The sequence below is a fragment of the Ambystoma mexicanum genome, chromosome 12 (assembly GCF_040938575.1).
Source record: "Ambystoma mexicanum isolate Mex_15411 chromosome 12, UKY_AmexF1_1, whole genome shotgun sequence".
In the NCBI taxonomy this organism is placed as follows: domain Eukaryota; kingdom Metazoa; phylum Chordata; class Amphibia; order Caudata; family Ambystomatidae; genus Ambystoma; species Ambystoma mexicanum.
This window is the reverse complement of record NC_090936.1, coordinates 484,697,421-484,721,054: the sequence shown is the minus strand read 5'-3', so window position 1 is coordinate 484,721,054 and position 23,634 is coordinate 484,697,421.

Below are 23,634 nucleotides of genomic sequence, written 5' to 3'. Positions count from 1 at the left end.
AGGACAGACATAGGACCCATTTGCACTTGGGAAGGTCTTTTAGAAAGGAAGGAGGTCAGCTATGCCTGTGTCCTGTCCATGATGCCTACGGTATCATGGAGACAGTTTGTGAGGATAGAGTGGTTGACTGTATCAAAAGCAAAGGAAAGAACAAGGAGGATCAGAACTGAGGGAGTGTTAGAGTCCAGGTTAGAGAGAAGGTCTTCATGGGTGTTCAGGGGAGCAGTTTCCGTGCATCTGGCTGCCCTGAAACCGGACTGGTGGTCATGGAGTAGCCAACCATTTCGGTGTGGAGGGTCAATTGGGTGATGACCAGCTCTCCCATGAGTTTGCCCAAAAAAGGGGTGATAGAGATAGGGTGATAGCTGGGGAAGAAGGGTCAGCAGACAACTTGTTTAGGAGAGGGTGCACAGGAGAGTGCTTAAGGTGTTGAGGGAAGGAGCCAGTGGAAAATGAGTGGTTGCAGAGGTCAGCCAAGGCTGGAGCAAGAGAGACAATGGTGTCCTTGATGGTTCTGGAGGAGCAGGGGAGCACCTGTTTAGAGGAGACTTTCATAGAGCAGACAACTCTAGAGATTTCATCTGGTGCAATGGGGGAGGAGGAGGACAATATGGGGGTACTAGGATAAAGAAAGGCGAGAGAAGTGGGAGTTGGGGGAGCAGATGACAGAGGACATGGGCGCAGGGGTGGGGTGCCACCACTGGGGGGGGAGAGGGTGGATGGGTGGAAGGAGAGGGGATACGTTGAAGAGTGAAGGGATATGCCTGTGAAGAAGGAGGAGGATGAGAGCCCTGGGCCATGATAGTGCCTTTATGATAGACATTAATAGTGCATTTGGAAGATGCAAAGTTAGCTAAGCGCACTTCCCATCTGGTGCCCACAGTAATGGGTGAGGTTGGAGAAAGTGCAGAGGACAGAGACCACATGGGGGTCAATAGGTTAGAAGAAGAAACAGCAAAGAGTATGCCAGTGATAGTCTGTCTGGAGGACGACTTGATGTAGGAGTCTGCTATGGGCAGACCAGGGTTGGAACTCACAAGTGCCTTTTTTAGTTTTTTCCTTCTAGACTTTGTGAGAGAGGGAGGATAGGAGATGGAGAAGCAGTTAGAATAGATAGGGGATATGGAGAGCACCATGTGGTTAGAAACAAGAGGGGGTGGTGCATAGGTTTGCAGGGGAAAGCGTCATAAGCACTGTGCAACAATAGAAACGCACAAGGCGACCAAGCAGACAGAAATCAGTGAGCAGGCTGAAAATGCCCAGATTTACAGATCATTAACAAATTGGTAAGCTCACCTGGGTTCAATTTTGTCAGAAAAGACTCCAAAGCAGTACAAAAATGGTGGATGCACAGTTGGAAGCGCACCTAAATTCGATTTTAGCCAGAAAGCACTCAAAAGCAATACAAAATGGTGTTTGCACAGTTGGAAGCACATCTACATTCAATTTTAGCCAGAAAGCACTCAAAAGCAATACAAAATGGTGTTTGCACAGTTGGAAGCACATCTACATTCAATTTTAGCCAGAAAGCACTCAAAGGTAGTACAGCATGGTGGATGCACAGTTGGAAGTATATTCAAACAAAACATCAGGATGGGAGACCCACACTTTTGAGATTCAGGATAATTTAATTTAATCTCTGAATTTTGGTGATGATACATATAATATATCAATTGTTAGCATAATAACAGACAGACGGACAGTTGTACTTTTGATATGTAGGTGTACCACTAGGTACCACCCTCAAGAGTGTGGAGGGTGCAAGCCTTCTGATGGTGCAAGAACTCTTGGATACACAGTTAACAAGGGTTTACCACACAAGAGTGAATGCAGCCCAGGACCTCAGTTGGTCCATGGGTATTGTCATAGGGAGAAAAACACAACAACAGGTGTGTACAAGTATGCAAGGGGTGGAGCTGTGTCATAGATCGACACTGTAGTGTTTCGGCCACAGGGTACGAAGACTGGACGTAGGTGACTGGGATGGCCTACTTCAGGATGGAGGTGAAGGAATGAAACATTGTCCGTGGGGTATCGTGAACCGACAAACGGTGCGGCGGTAATGGCTTCTGAGGGTCTTCAATCAATCAGACGCTTCTGCTCCGGTAACCAATTGCTGGCGCCATTGATTGACGCTACCGCCATCTGTAGACCCTTGTTCCAGATACAGTTCTTTAGACTAATTCCATCACTGGGCCACCGTCTTCACCTGACTTCCCGCATGGTTGAAGACCCTCAGAAGCCCTTACCGCTGCACCGCTTGTCAGTTCACGATACCCCACGGACAGTGTTTCATTCCTTCACCTCCAACCTGAAGAAGGCCATCCCAGTCACCTACGTCCAGTCTTCGTACCCTGTGGCCGAAACTCTACAGTGTCGATCTATGACACAACTCCACCCCTTGCATACTTGTACACACCTGTTGTTGTGTTTTTTTCCCTATGACAATACCCATGGACCAACTGAGGTCCTGAGCTGCATTCACTCTTGTGTTGTAAACCCTTGTTAATTGTGTATCCAAGAGTTCTTGCACCATCAGAAGGCTTGCACCCTCCACACTCTTGAGGATGGTACCTAATGGTACACCTACATATCAAAAGTACAACTGTCCGTCTGTCTGTTATTATGCTAACAATTGATATATTATGTGTATCATCACCAAAATTCAGATAGTAAATTAAATTATCCTGAATCTCAAAAGTGTGGGTCTCCAATCCTGATTTTTTGTTTGAATATACGTTCACCCTCCTGGGCATATCAGGACCTAGCCAGGCACCCTGTATTATTACCTGCCCAGTTGGAAGGACACCAAAATTCGATTTTGAAGTCCCCTTCCTCCTCCTTTTCACGAAAAGCACTACCCATCATCCACTGCAGCATCAAATCTTCAGCGGTCCACTGGCTACTCTATTCTTCCAAATCCAGGAGACTGAGACCCTTGTACTAATACCAACCCTTTTAGTTACCAAGCAGACGATGCGATCCAGAACAAATCACCATATTTTCCTTCAATGTCTTTATCTTCCAAAATTTGGCGAGAGAATCGGCATTGCATGCAATAGAAGGACATGGCCCCAATCACCACTGCACACTATAGAGAACATGGCACCCTTGTCTTTTTCTAGACTCCCATCAAGACCAACTAGCTAAAATTTGCTGTACATATTAAATTCTGTGTGATGTGCATAAAGATCAGGAGAAGCCAGTTCTAGTACCGTCATCACCACTTGAAGCCACATGTGACCCTGCAAGAGCATATGTGTGCTTATGCTACTGAAATCAAAAAACATCGCTCTTCAGATGTTTTTAATTATGTACACAATATCATGTGCAGAGTACACACATTATAATGTAACATTAAAATCCATCCATTATTTGTATGTATTATTGACATACCTTTAAAGGGGAGACAACAATGTGTCCTTGAACAGACCTAGAGGAGGAGGAGGATGGATGAGCCCAGCGGGCCAGCAGGCCCGGCTCCAGCAGGGAGGCTAGGGGGGGCCAGGCCCCCCCAGAGCCAGCCTCTGGCTCCCCCTAGAAAGGAGGCCATGTCAGTGGTGTGTTATACACTACTGGTAAACGAGGGAGTGGAGGTGGATGTCACTGTAAACATTCAGCAGCAACCTCTGAGACATTCTGAGAGGCTGAATTGCAGGAGGCCAGGCCAGGATTTGTTTTCTTACCCTAGACAATGATTTATGCCACAAAGCCATAAAAGTACAAATGACCAGGGAGATGGAGGGACATTCACACCTCTAAGTGAAGTAGCACACTTATTCAAACAGGCTGCCTACAAATATTTTCTGAAACCTAAAATCACAATTTTGGTTTTGGTAATTTAAAGTATGTTTGTTTTTTGTGGGAATAAAGTGGTTTTTTACATCAAGCGTAATAAAATTGTTAACTATATCAAACAATAAATGACAGGTAAAATTGCTAACACAGATTTCTTCAGAATGTGCGTCAACTGACGGGGGGCACTTACAAATTACATTCATAGTATATATTCTGCTGCATTAACTATTTGAGTTTAAGTGAAAAGATAAGGTTGGTAGTAACACAAATTTAATTTTGGAGGGGAGAGTGTAGTAAAATCAAAAAGTGATAGATGTAATGCTTTGAATTACCACATTACCACTACCGTTGCTTTGCACAACATTCCATGCCATAATTCTGTAGTATGTCTGTGCGATTAGAGAAGGGAAAAAGCCATCAGCAAATTACTTTTGGTGCTGCCACCAAAAGGCGCAGTTGAATCTCAATTGCTAGGCCGTGTTCCATTTGCACTGGAACACAAACAACCACATGAATTGTTTGTCCCTGTGGTCTAGCAGTTTTGGAAGGGCTTCTGACATTAGTGACAGGGCCAAGACTGATATGCAAACAATGGTATAGAAGGCTAGCCAGAGCAATGATGGTGGTTCTAATTGATTCAGAGACTTTTTACCTAATAGGTACAACCAGAACGCATGCTGTGGACCACAGATAGGATGGCAATAAATTGTGAGGAGAAACACACATCTTATGGGTGTGTCTGGTCATTTACCCACCTAATTACTAGCCATGGCTATATTAATGCCTCACCACCAAAATCTAACCTTTCCAGAACCCTTTGAGCAAGCTCTATCACAAAGTAACAACAAACGTGTTGCTGTATAGGGCCTGCCAGTGTTCTATCTAGGCATTCTTTTGAGGGTTTAATGACTTAATTGCCTCTGTGAATGAGCTCCTGCTGTAGTAAAATTCTCTTAATGTGTGTCAGCAAGTTGATTTTATAAGCAATATATTTGTCAATGCTTCTGACTTGCACTGAAGTCCTGTCTTAAACAAGCAATCACAAAGCCAGCAGTATTTTTCCAGCTTTTCCCATTTTATGGCCAGCTGGTAACCTTATGGCAGTGCCTGGCAAATGCCAATCCATGCCTAATCAAAAGCCCAAGCTGTTGGCTAGGCCAATGCATGTTGCCTTGAGTTTGTCTCTTTGTCTCCCTAAGTGAATGTGCATATGCCCAGATGTTGGTGTCTTGCTTGCTATGCCTATGGAATCAAACTGCACCTCACTGAGCTGGTCCAACAAGGCCCTACATGAAAATGATAAGACTAGGTTGGCAAATATTGACCAGTTTCAGATCTTCTAATGCATACTTACCCCAGGGCTCTGACCTAAATCGAATGTATCTTTGTTTGGAAGCATAGTCTACTCAGCCAGAACGTTTCATGATTCAAACTGATAAGTACTGCCTTGATAACCTCATTCTGTTTGATTAACTTTACAGAGTTTGCATGCAAACAGAATATGTCATGTGTGTTGTGGGATTTGTTTGGAAAGTATGATGTAAATCCTGGGTGCTGGGTGTTTAGGCACTGCCGGAAATGAAACGTGAACACCTGTAAAATAACAGAATTTTCTAAAATGTTACGGACAAAGAATAAAAGTTGTACATAAAAAGCAGTATTTAAATATATTCTAAAGAGTGCAATCAGAGATGGATTTCCCTTTCATCAGATGCAAACAGCAGTGCTGAACAGGCCCTACCAGTGAGATCTTATCTTTTTAACGTGTCTCAGAGGCATATTATTTACAACAGGAATTTATTAGACATGAGAAAAAGAAAAAAGGCAGTGACCATTGCTGTGGCACTTTAAAAAAAAATAAATAGGGTTTTAAGAAGCTATTTAAGTGTGATTGTTGGGTAATTAGTAATTAAGGGGATACAGAGCAAGCTGTGTGAAACAACCTTGTCATGCATTTAATTTGAATTTGTGGATGTAAATGAGTGGGATGACATTGAATCATAGCAAGACCGTGCTTATGATCATCGGATCCAGACCTAGAATTGGAAAACTTGCACCACAGTATGAATCTTTCTGCATTGCGAATCACGACACCCCGACAAGGGACAACATAAAAATCCAAGGGGTGACATTTGATCAGGCCTTGAAAATGCACAGTGGAAGAAGTGGCGCTAAATGCATTTAGTTCCACTTTTTATGAGCTGCAGGTTTTTGTATGATTTGACAGGCGAAGTTGGAGAGCAAATCGGACTTAACAAGGTCCCCCTGCTAAATCCGATAGGTGTTCCACCAGCATGCATTTTTACATTGGCAGAAAACAAATTGATTCCTATGGGATCTGCCTGACTTTTACACCTGGTAAAAGCGGGCAGAGTCCAAAGGAATACATTGTGGATAGCTCCCACAATTGTTAATTGTGGAAGTAATTTACACTTTTCCAGACACATAGTGGTAAAGAAAGGAGCAAATGCAATTTTTGCCTGTGTTTTACTCTTTACTTTTCCAGGACTTGGTGAAAACAATTAACATTAATGAATGGCCCATTTTGCAAAAAAGGTGCAAACAGGAGAATTCCGCTGAGTGCAATTTAGGATTCAAAACAAAATGCCCCCCCCCTTAATCTTTTCATCCATATGTTTCTACAATGATAAATACATTGTCAGGTTGGTTTATCATGTGACTTGTGCATTTTTAAAGTAATCTGCATAACATTTAGTATAATTTTAGGTATTCAAAGCCAAACTTCAACACATACTTGTACCAACTTGAGCTCGGAAGATGTGTGGACAAGTATCTAAATTTCAGGCTAGGCTCAAATTATGGCTTCACGACTTGACGAAAGTGTGTGATCTTTGGCATATTTTTTAATTTCACTATGCCTTACCTGTTAAAATTAGGTGCCCCTAGAAGTGATTCAGTTTGCATTATAAGCTATTCCAAAAAGCCTCACTCATGGTTTAATAGATGGGCAGCACAGGCATTAGAATGCACACACATCTAACTTTGAAAATATCTGGGCCACATGTATTGAACAGAATTGTGTCATTCAATAGCAAAGCAATGTAAACACATCAAACAAAGAGTCATCGTGGACAATTGCATATTATAACCAGTATGTTAACAGTATGTACCAGAAAATTATGTATAGGGGCAGTCCCCACCCGGAGTGATACCAGGAGGCTGCAAACCTCTCAAACAGCACCTTCTGCCTCCTGATGCGCCCTTACACTCTCAACTCAATTAAAATGTGCTGCAAAAATGCAACACCAAATAACATTTTTTGGTTAAAATGTAATTTTTGACATGAACCATTGATGGGAGACATTTAGAATGGGACTACTGTAGGGGTTCAGTTGGAAAGGAGGGGGGAGGAGGTTGTGGAATGGGTGGGTGAAGGGAGAATTGTATATACATGTGTATGTTATTGGAGGATATGTTGTTGTGCTCGAAATATTCTTAAGATCAACAAGGCTACCTGTACTGATTGGACATGTTATGTTCTGTCCTTGAAATTAAAAGAAGTTTGGAAAAAAAAATGTAATTTTATAGGAAACAAAATCTCATATTCCTTGCTTCGGTATTCTAGGTGCAGGGGGTATGTCTTTCCCAACAAGATGGAGGGAGCACAAGCATCTCCTCCGGGGCCTCTTGGGAGTAGCCACAGCGCTCAGCAAGGTATTGTTAGGCGGATACCATCTGAGATGGTACAAAGACTGGGGGCCTCACTGCTCAGCCCTCTCAGAGGAGCAAGAGGAGGCATCACCCTCAATTCTCCCAAGCCAGCCCAGGAAAGGCATGCTGGGTGCTGGTGGGAGTAGGTGGGAGTGGAGATAAATGGGAATGATGGCCAGGGGCAGCTGAAGGAAGGTGACTGGACGGTGAAAAGTGAAGGAGGGTCAGATATAACAGAAAGGGGAGAGCATATGGGAAGGGAAGATCGGTAGATTGATGTTGCAACACCATTTTCCTTGCTTCTCTTTTGCCATGTACTGTTTTTTATAGAGAGGTGCAAATGTATTTTTGCAGACCTGGGAAGACATTTTTTGCTGGTCACGGATCTGGGAAATCTGGATCAAAGCCAGCACTTTGTTTATGGTACTCCTAGACCCACACCCAATGGAATGTGGGCCCCCATGATTACAACCGTGGCCCCCCCCAGATGAAAATTCCTGGAGCCGGGCCTGTGGGCCAGCCCAGTAGGTCTGAGATTCTTCAGGCAATTATACCCTCAAAGCTTTGCGGCCTTGTGCTTGGCTCGAACGTGTCATGCAGCAGCACCACCACACACAGTCCTCTTCTCTCAAAGGGATTCAGTCAGCCGCAGAATGGCAAATAAAATAAACCAGCTCTGATTGGCTTACTGAAAGGTGCATCATGATTGGTTGCTATGCGAGGAGGCAGGGCATGACCAGTTCAACAGGGGCTGAGCAGAGCCAGTTCATGCTGGCTGGCCCGCCCCAATCCCTTGGCCCCTCCATCAATGGTCATTGTTGTTTTCCATCCTTCCTGTCACCACACTGGCACCATGGCCCGCTTCCATACACCACCCAACAGTGAACTTGTGACCCTGTCCACAGCACTTGATTGGTTGCTTGCGGCAGGGAGTGTGAGCAGTCCCAGTGTGATGTTTGTTTTTTATGATGTAAATGTTTCCCGCAGGCAGTCCAGGAACAAATGGATTCTATAGTGTTCTGCAACGTCTTTTGAGTCCCGCCCACGCACGTGCCACAAATATTTTCTTTATATTTGAAAATGTGACAATTGCAAATAAAAAATTGCATTTTCTTTTTTAATAGGCAAACGATTAATCCTCATGTTTTGTGTCCTAGCCAGCTTTGGCTTCACCATCCAGGGTGGGGTCCAGACTCCCCCTCTCAAGTTCCAATCCCCCTGACCCCAAGTTGGTGGGGCCCCCCTCCAGAATGGGTGGATGGGGGCTCGGGGCACATCCCTCATTTGCACACCCATAAAGATCTCTCTGGAAAGAAAGGGAGGGGATGTGAATGAGAGGAGAATGGAAAGGTCGTTGAGGAACTGAGAAAGGGGATTGGAGATGGCTCAGAAGAGATGGAAGAGAGAAGGGAGTTGGAGAACAGAGGGAAGGGAGAGAAGAATAGAAAGCAAAGAGGAGTACAGAGAGTCTAGAGGAGAAGGGACAGAACGGAGGAAGAGAGAGAGAGGAGCTAGGAAGGAAAAATAGAAGAGTGCAACAAGTGGAAAACAAAGGGGTGGAATGAAAAGGTGGTGGACAGTGGAGGAGTAGAGCAAGACAATGGCAGAATTGCAAGACATCAGAGAGGATGTTGGGGAGGATAGAGGTGGAAGGAGGAAACGGATGGAGGTGAGAGTTAGTTACCAGGAAGTTAATCTTTAAGAATATTGTATTGTGGTGGAGAGGCCAAAGATATCACTGTAGGCTGTGAAGGCCCACAATCAAGTTGCACATTAGCAGCAGTAGTGGAAGCTGGAACATCTCTTAAGTCACACCATTTTTTACAATTTCTGGACACTGACCCTAGTCAGAAGGTCCACGGGTACGCAGAGGAGGTACGTGATAGGAGAGTCTACATGGACCAGTTCTGGATCCTTCCAATACCCAAGAAAGGCCTGTCAGTGACTGTTTTCCTACCAAGGAGGTAGCCCTGATCCAAGGGAGAGAGGAAATGTCTGAGGTTAATGGACCTAAAGAAAGAGTACATAAAATCATAGAATATCAGTTGTGACAATAATGATAATGATGTGTTATTTATATAGCATGTATGCCTAAGCGCTTTACATAGAACTTATTTACATACAATATCACCCAACCAAAGTTGGTACTCATTTATCGACCTCAGACGGATGAATGAATGAGTTGGCATTGCCGGGATTCTAACCTGCAGATCACACACAGATCCCAGCAGTGAGCCCTCAATCTGCTAAGTGATTTTACCAGCAACTTAACTACTCACCAGCTACTTAGTGGCTATTAAGGAGCCTGGGTTGGGTCAAAGGCTATAGATTCATCTTACTTCAGTCACTGTTTCAACAGGAAGTTCTCAACATGCTGCATAAGGGAACAGGAGACAGCCGCTGGTGGTGGAAGGATTAACATCAGTGCACCTCACTGGAGCATCAGAAGAGGGAGGCTAAGCCCACAAACCTCCTCAGGCCTGGCCTACAAAATGGATGAGGCTGGGGATTGGGAGCCTGTATTTTGCACTGTGGTGCAGGTGCGGGTAAGAGTTGGCAAGCAGAGGGGAAGGGGGCAAGAATGAAATGCAGCAACAAGGGCCTGCACTTGGACATGTGACCCTGTACCATACACATGATTATTACCAGGTGTACAGTGTATTCATTGCATAGGTTATGTTAATTAGCTTTATACTGCGCACATCATCACTATAGTGTTTGTTCGCCTAGACCTTGCTGTTTGGGTGAACTCTGACCCCACCCAGTGTGCAAAGCAGACCATAATCTGAGGAGTTAGAAGGAAACTAAAATAAGGATAAGCGGGAATCGGGAGCCCCGGGGCCAAGGTGGGAGAGAGATCAGAGGTCAAGGGTAACTAGGAGAGGGGAAGCTAACATGAGGATTGCATGGTTGAGTAAGCTGGGTTGCATGTGCCGTAGCATAGGTTTAGCCGGAGCGTTCAAGAAAAGAGTCAGGATCTGTCCATAATTGGGCAACTCAATTTTCTTGCCAGTTAAGGAATGTAATGTGTTGTAGGTTTAATTATACAGTAGGTTATGGATGTGTGGTGGCCTTGAGAAATGCTCAAGAGTTCCTGGATGTTGTGGAGGTTTATAGCTCAGATGTTTACATCATATTCCTTATGATGAGTCTTCGACATACCTGTTGCTACTGAGCCAGCTGACAGAGGTGCCAGCGCCCAGCATTGGCGGTGTGCAAGACAAGTTGGGGGACACAAAAGACGAAATGACAAACAAATCTCCCCAGATGGAGTCATAATCTGATAGCACCCCATGGTGGGGCGAGAGTGCAAGTTAACGCTTTAAGTAACAGAAAGGACTGGCCCTACCTTATGCTATAGAAGATATAGTGAAAGGTGTTATACTGTGCCTTGAGTGGTGGCGGCATTAGAGAATGACAAGGGATTGCTGTGCTCTTTCTAGTTGTGGGGGTTTTCCAGCTGGAAGACCAGAGTGTCATATCCTTTTATTGTATGACAAACGTCTCGTGAATCGAAGGATATACCTTTATCGTGTAGCAGCAATTAACAGGCAGAAATATAGGTTAGCCTAAACAAAGAAGTGAACCATGTTGCTTAAATCTCACCAGAAACATAATGGCCAGGGAAGAGGGAAACAAATGGAAAGTACACAGTTGCTAAAGGCAGGGTGAATTAGAGATGAGAAGGGAGTGATGCGAAAACGTGCCAGCCGTAAGGGCAGATGGTATATTATGAATAGATGGGCAGGAACAGAAGTACGATAGGGTCTGTATGGTGTAGGTCAGGCTTGTCCAACCTTTTTGAATGTGGGGCCAAAGCATTAACTTTTTGTCACCCAGTGGGCCGGCGAGCCAACAGTGAACAACCTCACCCAAAGCAGCATATTAAAAAGCGATGGTGGCTGACCTTTGACACAATAGCATCACATGCAGTGATAGCCATGCAGTCCCAAAGATAGCTTTTGGTGTCAGGGACAGTGATCAAAGGTTAGTTTCTTGTGATTTTTTCCAGTGTGTATGTGTTGATATTATTCTGAAATAGTGGGGGCGACCGAGCGTAGCGACGGAGCTATAATGATCTAGGGAGGGTTTGGGCAGGTCCCCCCCCAATATTTTATTTCAAATATGGGGCTGAAATGGCGCATTTAACAGCAGGAAAAGTGGCCAAAAAGCCATAAGTTTACAATCAGTTCTTAAGGGGAACATGTACATTTCATGTCACCAACAGCAGACAAGAACATTGTTGAACACAACACATTTTAATGATCAATGTATCCACAGTGTAAGACAGCACTGTCACTGATGTAACACATTGGCATGCTGGTTGTGCTCAAAATATGGCTCTGTAGCAACATGTCTATGCTGGTTGTTCCCAATTTAGGCCAGCTTTGTCCTGTACAAAGCATGACTGATGCTGCCTGAGCATGTGCAGTGTGCCCAATACGTATGGCAGCTTATCTCTGTAATACACATTCATGACTTCTTTCTTAATGATTGATGCTGCCTGTGCAGTGTGCCCAATACATATGGCAGCTTATCTCTGTAATGCAAATTCATTACTTCTGTGGTAATGAAAGAAGCATAATCCCATTCAAAAGATAAAATATGGAAAATTGATCACCCAAAGGGGAACCCGATTGAAGACTACTCCCATCTTAGTCATAGGGCAAAGTAGGAGTTTGTCCAACCCCATAATACTTCAATAAAGGTTTTTCATATTGTACCTATTGTGTACATGTTATACTTGTGATACCATGCCTCCCCTAAACAACACACCACGCCACTTTGCTAGCAATGATTTTGTCATCTAAATTAAGAAGAAAGACGGAGCAATGGGAAAAATGTGCCTAGCAATGCAAGCTTTCAATTTTCCATCAAACACCAAACTGAATTAATGGAAAACATTTGAAGCAAACTGACCCAAATCAGATAGCAAGAGATGAATGCTGGACCTTATTCTCGTAGGATGTTGTGCGACAAGAAGAGGAAGGAATAGCAGACCAGGGTCAGAAGAGGAGATCAAAATCCATCTTTCGGCTGAAAAGAATCTTGTATTGAACAATACCCCCTGTGTATCTCAGGATGATTTCAGAGAAATCACCTTTCCACATACTATGCCTGAAGAGGCATCGGTGTGTGCTAAATATCTTGAAGGAGCACAAACAAACAGGGAACTGTTGACTGCCAAGATACTTTTCAGTTTTTTAGGCCAAATTAGTAATGAGTCATTTAGGAATGCTTTCCCATACAAAAGAACCCTACATTTAGGTGAGCAACAGTACTGAGAAAGCAAGGATAATTCATCTGGATGCTTAGTTGGTGTGTCCCCATTGTGAAGGGAGATATGGGATCACTGGGTATAACAATGTAAAATATACTCTTAAATTCCAAGAATCCCTCAGGCCCATTGCAACTAATCAGGGGCATAGTGGAATTCCACAGCATAGAGAAGGTAAATGTAATGCTGAAAAGCTGAAAGCACACACATCACAGCAGTGAGCGCTCAACCCACTGAGCTATCATATGGGCTATAGTAAAATGAGCAGTTATTTGATAGTGGATACCATTAACTGATATTTAACAGCAGACCAGTATAAGTTCATCTGCAGGTCTGGTGCAAAGTTGGCCGCATGCCAAGCATGCATGCATCTAGTCTTCAGGCTTCAGAGGTTGGGAAAATAGGGAAAGCAGCACACTCACAGGATATCCACACCCATACAAATAAATAAATAAACCAGGCCATGGCCTGTAACTTGCTTTGGTGCCCCATTCTAGGGGGTACCAGAGGCAGTAACAATGCTCCGCCAGGCCCGGTTTATTTATTTATTTATTTGCTCAATGTTTGTCGGATCCGTGGACCCGATTAATTAATTTATTTCTGCAATGCTGGTCAGACCCAAAAATGAATAAATAAACCAGGCCATGGCCTGTAACTGCCTTTGGTGCCCCCTTCCATGGGGGCACCAGAGGCAGTAACAGTCCTCCGCCACGGCCCAGAATTCGGGTCCACGGACCCGATAACATTGAAAAAAGAAATAAATAAACCAGGCCCGGTTTATTTATTTATTTGCTCAATATTTGTCGGGTCCGTGGACCCGATTAATTTATTTATTTCTGCAATGCTGGTCGGACCCACCATTGCAGAAATAAATTTACCACAGACCCGACAAAACATTGAGCAAATAAATAAATAAACCAGGCCATGGACTCGTGGGCCACATGAAATGGCTCGGAGGGCCGCATCATGGCCCGCGGGCCATACTTTGTACAACCTCGGTGTAGGTAAAGCCAGGGGGAATAGCCCATGGTGAGAAATCCACACTAATATATCATTTGACGGCATTTCTAAGAGGTTGTGTCCTACACATAGTAACTGTGGCAGGCATATGAGGCACAACTGCAAGTAGATGTCATTAGTGGGACTTCTGTAGGGGTCAAGGCGCTGGCGTTGGTAGAATTTACACTGTGGTGCAGGTACGGGTAAGAGTTGGGAAGAGAAGGTGCAAGGATAGGGGACAAGAACGAAAGGAAGCAAAAAGGGGAAGCACTTGGACATATGACTGTTTACCATACATATGATTATACCAGGTGTACAAGGTATTAACTGAATTAAATGTAATTACTAGGACATATCGTATATTAGGGAAGCCCCGGCCCGCAGGAGGCTGTACCTTATATATGTACCAACAACTGCAAATAGATGTCATTGAAGTCCTTTGAGTGTGCAGATGGCATATGTAGCCTATGGATGAATTGAAACACAGGAAGAGGTACTTTAAATAGTGAGCAGACTTACAAAGATAGAGACAATGGGTTCAAAATGTAAATTCCTCTTGTGAAATTGGCAAAAGAATTTTTTTTAACATCATGACATGTCATAATTACATTGTTCATTTACACCACCTGTGAAATAAACAATCTGTAAAGTTAAAAAATCTGTTAAATGAGGAATACTTGATAACTACTTTTAGAAATAAAATATTAAAATATCTAGTTTTAGACATACTTAAAAATGTAACTATAAAACCATGTGTAATGAAAATGTGACACGAAAAACAAAATGTGCTTGAATTCCAAAATAAAACTATAAAATGTAGAAATATTAAAACACTATAATTAAATGTTTGAAAATTATTTTAGACATTTTGAATCTATTTAAAAATTGTGTATAAAATGTAGCACAATTCAAGACCAAGTCTGATAAACTTGTAAAGACATTTTTTTAAAGTTCAAATTAACCATTTTATATTATATTGTTTTTAAAGTTTTTTGGAAAGTTGTAAACCGTTAAAAAAAGAATGGGTACTCCCTTTATAATAAAAAAGCAGCAGTATCCAAGCTGACATTTTTGCTTTCCTGAAATAGATCCTGAAATAGATCAAATATGCTTAGTCATTTCTAAAAATACTTTTATACTATTTTTAATTTGAATGCACTTTTTATGGCTTTTGTTTTTAATTTTACTAAGATTGTAATTTAATTGTGTTTCAATGTAACTGTTGCAGATCATTAATTGTTTAAAATAATTTATTATGATTTTCTTGTAGAATGGACTATATCACATTTCACATTTTTTTTTACTGCAAGACTCTCCGGTGATAGGGTGGCAAACATATTAGTTTAGTTAGTTTATTTATTTGTATAGTGCAACCAAACCCTAGGTTAACTGGGCACATTTACTTGTAGAACAACATAGGTTACAGAGGTTACACCAACAGGACAATAGTACATACCATACATAACATGTGGGACCAGGTTACAGTGTGGTCCAAGTCAGAGCTATCAGAAGTAGTTACAGACGGGACTTGGTTACAGAGTAGTCCGGGTCTAAGTGTATCACAAGTAATACCAGATGGGGAGTTGATGTAGCCAAAATCGAGCTGTATGGGGCTCGCTATAGCCGTGGTGCCTGTGCAGGTGTTTAATTAATACTAGGTCGCAAGCAGAGCTTTCAATTTAGCTCTGAACGACCATAATGAAGAGTCAGCTTGGATGTCTGTGGGGAGTGAGTTTCAACATTTCGCTGCAAGCACCGGGAAACTTGCTCACCCTGCAGTTTTCAGGTTGCACTTACGAACAATGAGTTGGTGCAGATAGGGGTATCTGGTTGGTCTGGTCGAGTTTTGTCTGGAGAATTTATCTTATAGATAGCGTGGTGCAGTCATGGAGAGGCATTTATGTGTAATGACGAGCGAGCGTAATTTAATTCTGTCGCGAATGGGGAGCCAGTGGACTTCCTTTCTGATGGTGGAGCTATGTTCACTATACCATGTTTATGATGAATTAACTGGACATAGCTGCATCTGGAATATGCTGGAAGAGCCTGTGAATGATGCTTGACCTTGCATACAGTGAGTAGGGATATGTTAATGTTAGAACATTTTTTATAACAGTGCAATGTTCACCATTTTCATTGCTTCTGGCCATTGAGTGCAGCGTCTTTGGGAGAGACTGCTATTTGTATTGCATTTACTTCACTGACGTACCTAAGAGGAAGTTGTATTGTCATTTCAACAATCCTAGGTTTGATATTAAGTCTAGATTGCTGACATGTTTTAGGGAGAAGTTACATTACAATTTTAACAATCCTACAATTGTTGTCAAGTTTAGGTTGCCAGTGCTTCCACAACTCCTGGTTGTCAATGTTGGTGCAGGTTTGTTTATTTGTGTGTTACCTTGCATTGGTTTCAGTCTAAGGATGATATGGCTTGGGGTGCTTGCAACACCTAGGTGTTAGTGTGAGATCATCTGATTTGCAAAATGTGCGACTTTGCTAAGCACTGGTGTGGCTGGGTATCATACCAAAATACCAAACAAGAAAATCCTGAGGACAGACATTCTGAATTTTAAATGCTGCATTTTGCTGCATATAAATGTGTGGGGTTGCAGTAATAAGAAATATGGGGCGGTAAAGGAGGAAAGCTGTGTGTGGTCTCCTCTGCATATATATGCAGGGAAATGCATTTAACATTTTAATTTCCAAGTGATCACAAAGATCTGAGTGCCAGTACTATGGTTCTTTTTTGTGTGTTTTTATTATCTCTTGGGTTATTTGGCAGGCGGGGTGGTGATAGTGGGTTTGAGTCGGTGGGTATTGTGGTGAGAGGGGAAAAGATTGGTGTTTGGAAAGGAAGTGTGCTGTGTGTGAGTTTGAGCCATATACATTGTATTAGTCATGTGCTTATATTTGCATTATGGGTGTCAGGTTGTGCATGTAAGGAACTAGAGTGCAATCAGTGATGTACGGAAAACCAGATTGATGGTGATGTTCCCGCTATTGTCGGTAAACACGGATACTACACAGAGGACTTGGTCATGTATCTGCGCTCCGAAGACTACAACTTCCATTAGCCAGTGGGGCATGCAGCACACTCACATACTGGTCATATACTTACAGGTGCAAATGCTTTGCACTCCTCAACAACTCTATTGTGTAGTACTCTGGTAAATGCCATTTTGATTCCTTGCCCTTACTCACCATGTTTCCCATGTTCCCGTTTTCCTGTTCATCTTTCCTTCTGCCTTACACTCTGCACTACTTTATTGCTTAGAAAGGTTATGTTCCTGACGAAAAAAACCTGGGAGCCAATGGTCCATGTTCACTCTCCATGCATGGAAGATATGTTCCATAATGTCCATCCATCTCACCCTCTTGGAATGGCATTGTGTGGTGGGGGAAACTGTCAGAAGGTGCATGAAAGAACTCTGGAGCAATCAGTGTTGCACCAATAGCATATGCCTGACAACGTTCCCACTATGTTCAGCAGGAGTGGGGACTATAAAAACACCCAGCCCTTTATCTGTGCCTAACAGACTACAACTCCCATGAGTCAGTTGAACTTCAAGTGTGTACACAATGTGATGAATCAGAGATGATCATCAAGAGAAACCCTTGCCTGGACGCCATCTCATGTGGCCAGGGAAAGGCAGCCACTAGCTGATCCTGACACTGGGGGTGGTATTATGTGGGAGGATCTCATGAGGTGTGGTTCAGGTCAGGAGGAAGAATGGGAGAATATTCAAAATAACTTCCCTACTTATCATACCCTATTAAAAGCCTCTTGTAAAGTTGAAAATCCTGAAATAAAAGTGCATAACAACAGTACTGAGATGAGGAAGAGGGGTTCAGAGGTGCAGAACTGTAGTGTGCAGTCTAGTGGCTCTGATGACCCACACCTGCGCAGGACTTTTGAATATCTAAGGCCCCTTCAGGTGCAGGCCATTAGTGTGAAGAGAAAGAAGCAGGAGGGAGAAGAAAATGCTGGAGCCTCCACTTTGTTGCAATTGGGAGACCACGTTGTTGAAGTAGCAGAGGTTGGGGAACCTGTATGCAGATAATGCACAGCTGGAAATATCAGTAAGTTTGCCTGTGTTATGAAACCCCAGGGCACCCAAAAGCCGATGGCTGGCTCAATGCAAACCTTTTGAATACTGAGTATTGAATTGAAGCCATTTGAGTGCAACTCGTTTCTTAAGAGATATCTAGTTAAATAACATTGTTACAGCCAAAAGGAGACAATATTTAAACACAGTATAGAAGCATATTTTAATCAGCATTTCCTCAGCCAAAGAAAGGCAATTAAAGACACATGAAGTGAAGGTGGTTTACAAACAACACTTGTAGAACAAGAGCACAACCAGCATTGCCTAAGCAAAAGAAAGGCAATTAAAGAAAACCAAGGAAACCAAAGATAGCAGAATAGAAGCCCTCCATGGGACAATTTTCAAGGGGTGGAGAAATATAATCTGCATTGCCGGTTGCAAATGAATCAGTGTGAAAGACATTGTAGGTGTTTACTGCATCCTTGCAGACTAAGTTACAAATCTAATGTGGTGGCTGGAAATCCAAAGTCTTACTAATGAAACCAGTGTTGATTTAACATTCCCCATTAAGGATTAATGTGGGGAAAGCGTTGAAGCAAACCTCACCACAAAATACTCATAGTAGTTGTAGGAGTTTTTATTCTGGCAGAAGAGTATACGAGGAAAGGGATAATTAGTGGTTAGTCCTGGCAGGTGAGTGGACCAGGAAGAAGAAAAGTTGAAGTACTGCAAAGTGGTAGAAGGTCGTGGTGGTGCACTTTGTTGAATTGTTGTGAAACTGTCCTGACAGAACTGTGTTGCTCATAAATGAGAAATGTGATATAATGAAGCGTAATTGGGCATTATAGAAAAATATCATTATATTATGTACTGACTTGATAGATGAAGACAAATACTTTTTCTTTTGGTTTGTCAACTGACAGATTGTGAAACATTTAAACATTGTCTTGCAAAGTGAGGGATCCTACTTTGAATAGAAGACATTTCAATTGCAAAGTTGAGGGCATATGGAATGAAAATAGTTTTGTGTTGTACTTTAAGTAGAACTTTGTTATTGAAAAGTATTTTTTTTAATTTTGGTCACTGATTTGAAACATCCAGAATTGATCCAGGAAAAGGGGATTCAACCCTGGTTACAAGAATGTGTGTTTATTTCTTTGTTTGAATATAAATGCTACTTTATTATGTTTTAACAGACAAATAATCCCTCTATGATTTTGTTGTATGTATAAGTGCCAGGGAGAGAAATCATTGGCTATTAGGTAATTTTCCTTTAACCTTGGTTTGATAGGTAGGGATACCCTTGTTAGGCTAGGGAAAGTTAGGTGTTTAATCTAATGGCTACTCGTGAGCAAACATGCAGGTCTTCCAGTTCAGATATGCGCAGCACTACTCAAAATCTTTGTTCCATCTTGTGGGGTGCTCTGGTGATTTTTGTTTGGGTTCCTTGCTCCTCCCTCACGTTGTACCCCATTTTTTAAAATGTATTCATCATGTTACTGTTTAAAACATATATATTTTCACCCAAATGTATAAATTGTATCTGGTAATTGCAAGTACCAGATATTAGGACTGCAAAAAGAGTCAAACATACAACTTAAAAAACAGAGCTGTACAAAAATGTGCTAAAATATTAACACAATCATTCTAGTTGTTATTTTGTCAGATGATCATGCTATGTTCTAAACAACAGCCAGTCTCCTTCGAGTCCCTCAAGGCTCAATCTTCGAACTGATACTCTTTAACCTTTAAATGGAGCCTATGATCCCCCCTCCTCAAAGATCCTATTATAGCCATCCGCATGATACTCAGTTATGCATGCAGGTAAAAAGACCACAAGATATCAAGTCTTCTCTAGAATTACCTCACCATTATCCAGTCCTGGATGTCGACTGCCTACCTAAAACATAACCCCCTCAAGGCCACGTTTGTCCTCATTAGTCCCACCGCTAATCAACATATCATCTAACAATGGCTCAATGATTTGCATCTAGAATGAATTGATCCACACCTCTCTGATCCAGCAATGTCCTTAAGCTATATCATTGCCAACAGCCTTCCATGAAACTTGTAGCCAAGAAGTCTCAAATAGTCTGGCTCCAACTCTCCTCCCTTTGCAAAATCAAACCCTTCCTAATGATGCTGCAACTCTGGCCAATACTTCAGTCCTTTCTGATCTTGCAGTTTGATGGGGGAAGCAGTACCCTGATGGGGATCACAGTCCTCTGCATTGCTCTCCTAAAGGTAGTCCACCGGGACGAGGTACGCTTCATTACAGGGGCATAGACATTTAACTGAATCACCCTGTCCAACTAAACTGGCTTCCTCTCCAGGCCAGAATAGTGCTCAAGACTGCATTTACCATCTACAAAACAGTCATGAGTAGCACACCAGCGTACGTCGAGGCTAAGCCCCACCTATAAGGTGGCACAAACGACTAGCACAGCAAATCATCCAAATGGCTCGAATCACAACACACCTGCAACGAGAATACCCAAAAACAATTTTCTTGTCATGCATCCACATTTTGGAACTCAATCCCTCTTTTGGCTCTGAATGCCACCACGGTTCTCCAATATTGAAAAGATCGCAAAACGTGGCTTTTTCAACAATATATGACCAGGACTAATCCTGATGAATGCACAGACTGACGCTCTGACCACAACGCACAGTACTGCACTACAGTAAAAGATACCAGCCCAAATGCTGGCTACCCACACCATGTACAGCACTCTACTGCTCTAGTGCTAGGTCTGTGCTCAAAACAATAAAATAAATGAATGATCCTACCCATGTTTTGTTCTTATTATTCAGAAAAAATCTTGTGGGCATTACCTACTATTATTTTTCACTACAATATTTGCCCATCAAGCTGTAGAGTTCAAAAGAGCCTTCCCATCTACTTAGCATGTTTAGTTTTGTGGAAGGTGTACTCTTCTCCTCCAATGTGACATGTTTACTAATATACTTTTTTTTTATTGAATTTTTTTGTATAACACGCTTAATACCTGAGTTCGGTTTCTAAGCACGGATCCGGGATTCAAACCTCTGATAGTCTGCGTGGTCTCACTTCCAAGACCAGTATGTTGCCCCTGTGCTATCCTCCGTTCACCCCCAAATAATCTCCATATTACCACCAAATGTGAGGTTAAATGGGATTATTGTGTAAAATTCCTTTATCAGTCGTGTGTTCCCATAGCTGAATCCACAAAGTGTAGTATCCCCTTACGAATGACACCTAACATATTTTCGCATCCAACTCCAAAACTCTTTGCCCTATATTTTTATTGTATTTACTTTATTTACTAAAACACTTGCAGCTTGGAATAGTCTTGCGTATAACATCCATTAACATAGATAGTAAAACAGAACATTTCATCCACACTAAAATTTCCTGTGGGATATAGTTATTAACATGGCCATATACTCTTCATAAAATGTCATATAAAAAATTAAGTTATTATATTTTCCCTCAAGCAACCTGTTCCACCTTATAGTTGCATCTTCATCCTAATACATAATGCTGTATGATTTCAAATGCTGCATTCTAAGCCTGTGTAAACTGATGCAATGACACATAATATGTTCATCTGATTCAAGCACATTCTAACTGCATAATCTGCATAACCGGTCTGCACACAGAATGCCAAGTGTGGTGCTCTTGATCTCCAACACATCACTAGTGGTAAACTTAAACAAAAGATACGTTCTTATGGTAGCACTATTTAGGACGGTACCAATAAGGCTTGGAGTCACTATATGCAACATTATGGTTTGGATGCATATGCCACTGTTAACATTGGTAGGCAGGCATACAACATCATGTTCCATACTATGACTGTATATCTTCTTTTTCAGCCATCTTTTCAGAGTATCAACTGAAGGGTTTCTCTTAGCTGCATCATATCCTTTCATCCATTAAGTATCACCCGCAGATGACCAAGTCTACCAATTACTGTAGTCCTGCATCACACTCACCATGATAGTGTCATTAGCTAGTTGAATCAAGTTCTCGTAACTCATTACACACTTATGCTCAACTCTTGCAGCATTTCTCATTACATTGAATTCCAATGCTAGGTATTGAACCGATAAGGATTTGGGCATTCTGAACAGTATGTGCATGATTTTGGCCTCCAATAGGGCTAATTCTCTGCCCAATTTAGACCCCCATACTTCTATCCCATATGTAATGCAAGGAACAATCTTGGCTGTATACAAGAGTAAGGTGGAGCACCCCCCTTGTGTGCCAATAAAATAAATTATCGCAAGACACATCTCCAAGCATTTACCTTTGGTTTCTTCCCAGTGTTAAGTCCACTTGAGCTTATTGTTGAGGTGCACACCCAGATATTTATAACAGGCTACAACATCAACTGTTTTCTGATCTAATATCCAAATCTTTTGATTAGATTTTTGAATCTTGGTTTTACCTGGCAAGCACCGATTTTAGTTTTGGCTATATTAACTTGGAGCCCATTATCTTTCGCATAAAAGCCCAAAATATCCACTTTAGCCTAGAGACCCGTTGGTGTATAATCAAGCAGTAACAGATCATCAGCATAGCCAAACCAGAGAATGTTTAGCCCTCCGATTTTGACCGGACAAGATTTTACAGACACAAACGTCCTTGCCAGATCAGCCAGATACAGATTAAATAAGGTAGCAGCTAAGATGCAACCCCATTTAACCCCTTGGGCAGTGGGAAATGGCTCACTTACTCGCCCTTGTCCAGGCAGAATCCTATGCAGTGTCCTTAGGGCCACTACACACAATTAAGACTACAAGTGGTAGTACAATGTCACCTTTTGTACAAGCCTGTACTACGCAGAAAAAGTGGTAGGAATGGCTGAGCAGCCAAACTTGTCTCAAGAGCAAATGAGCAGTAGTAGAGATTACACAAAGGACTACAATCACTGTGACTCAAGCAAACACTGACTCAAGGTTTCTGGTTAACAAATATAAGTACATTTATTTTTAAACCATCTGTTCCACAAAACACTTCACTTCTATTAAAATCAAACCAAACTTCAAATACACTACACACAACCAATTCCCCTTGTGTAGATAAATTCAAGGTAAGTATATTGGGATTTGACAGACCAGTTTTATGAGACAAAGACGTTACCGGTAGTACAGATGCGATCACTTTTTGACAGTAATGACAGTTCGGTCTTACTAAAGATACGCATACCCGCGGGAAGAAATGTAACATAGTCAAACACACTTAGCAAATGAATTCACACAAGAAAATCGGGGATAAATATCATAGGGAATACTTTTGTCAAGGAAGATAGAATCAGAGGGCACCTTCAAACCAGTAGATAAAAGTCAATAGGCCTGCACCAGTGTCAAGTGTCACAGGGGTCCTGTTGCCGAGGATCACACCGTTAGTACAGTTCACGATTCGAGATTTCCAGGAGTACTTAGATATGTCACGAAAGGAGGCAAAAGTTATAAGAGGGAAGGAAGAAAATGACAAGCCTTTGGTGAGGAAAAAGGTTTAACCCCAATTCTTCCAAGTCGGACACAGTACCTTATTCGCTGAAGAAAGCTGGTGCCACAGCAGTTGTTCCTGGTAGTTCCTGCAGACTCACAGTTCCTGGAGCTTCAGTCGTGGGGACAAAAAGGAGGACGTCTGGAGCGATCTGCACTACCCAGGGAGAAGGCCAGCAGCAGCGAAACAACGTTGAATAAAAGGTGTGCTCCTTTAAAACAGGAGAGGCTCTTCAGATGGCTATCCGCACCACTACAGCAGTGTGCAGCGATTTCAACCACGAAGAGGATCCTCTGGCTGTGGAAGATGAGTTGGTTGATCCTACCAGGCTCAAGGGAAGAAGA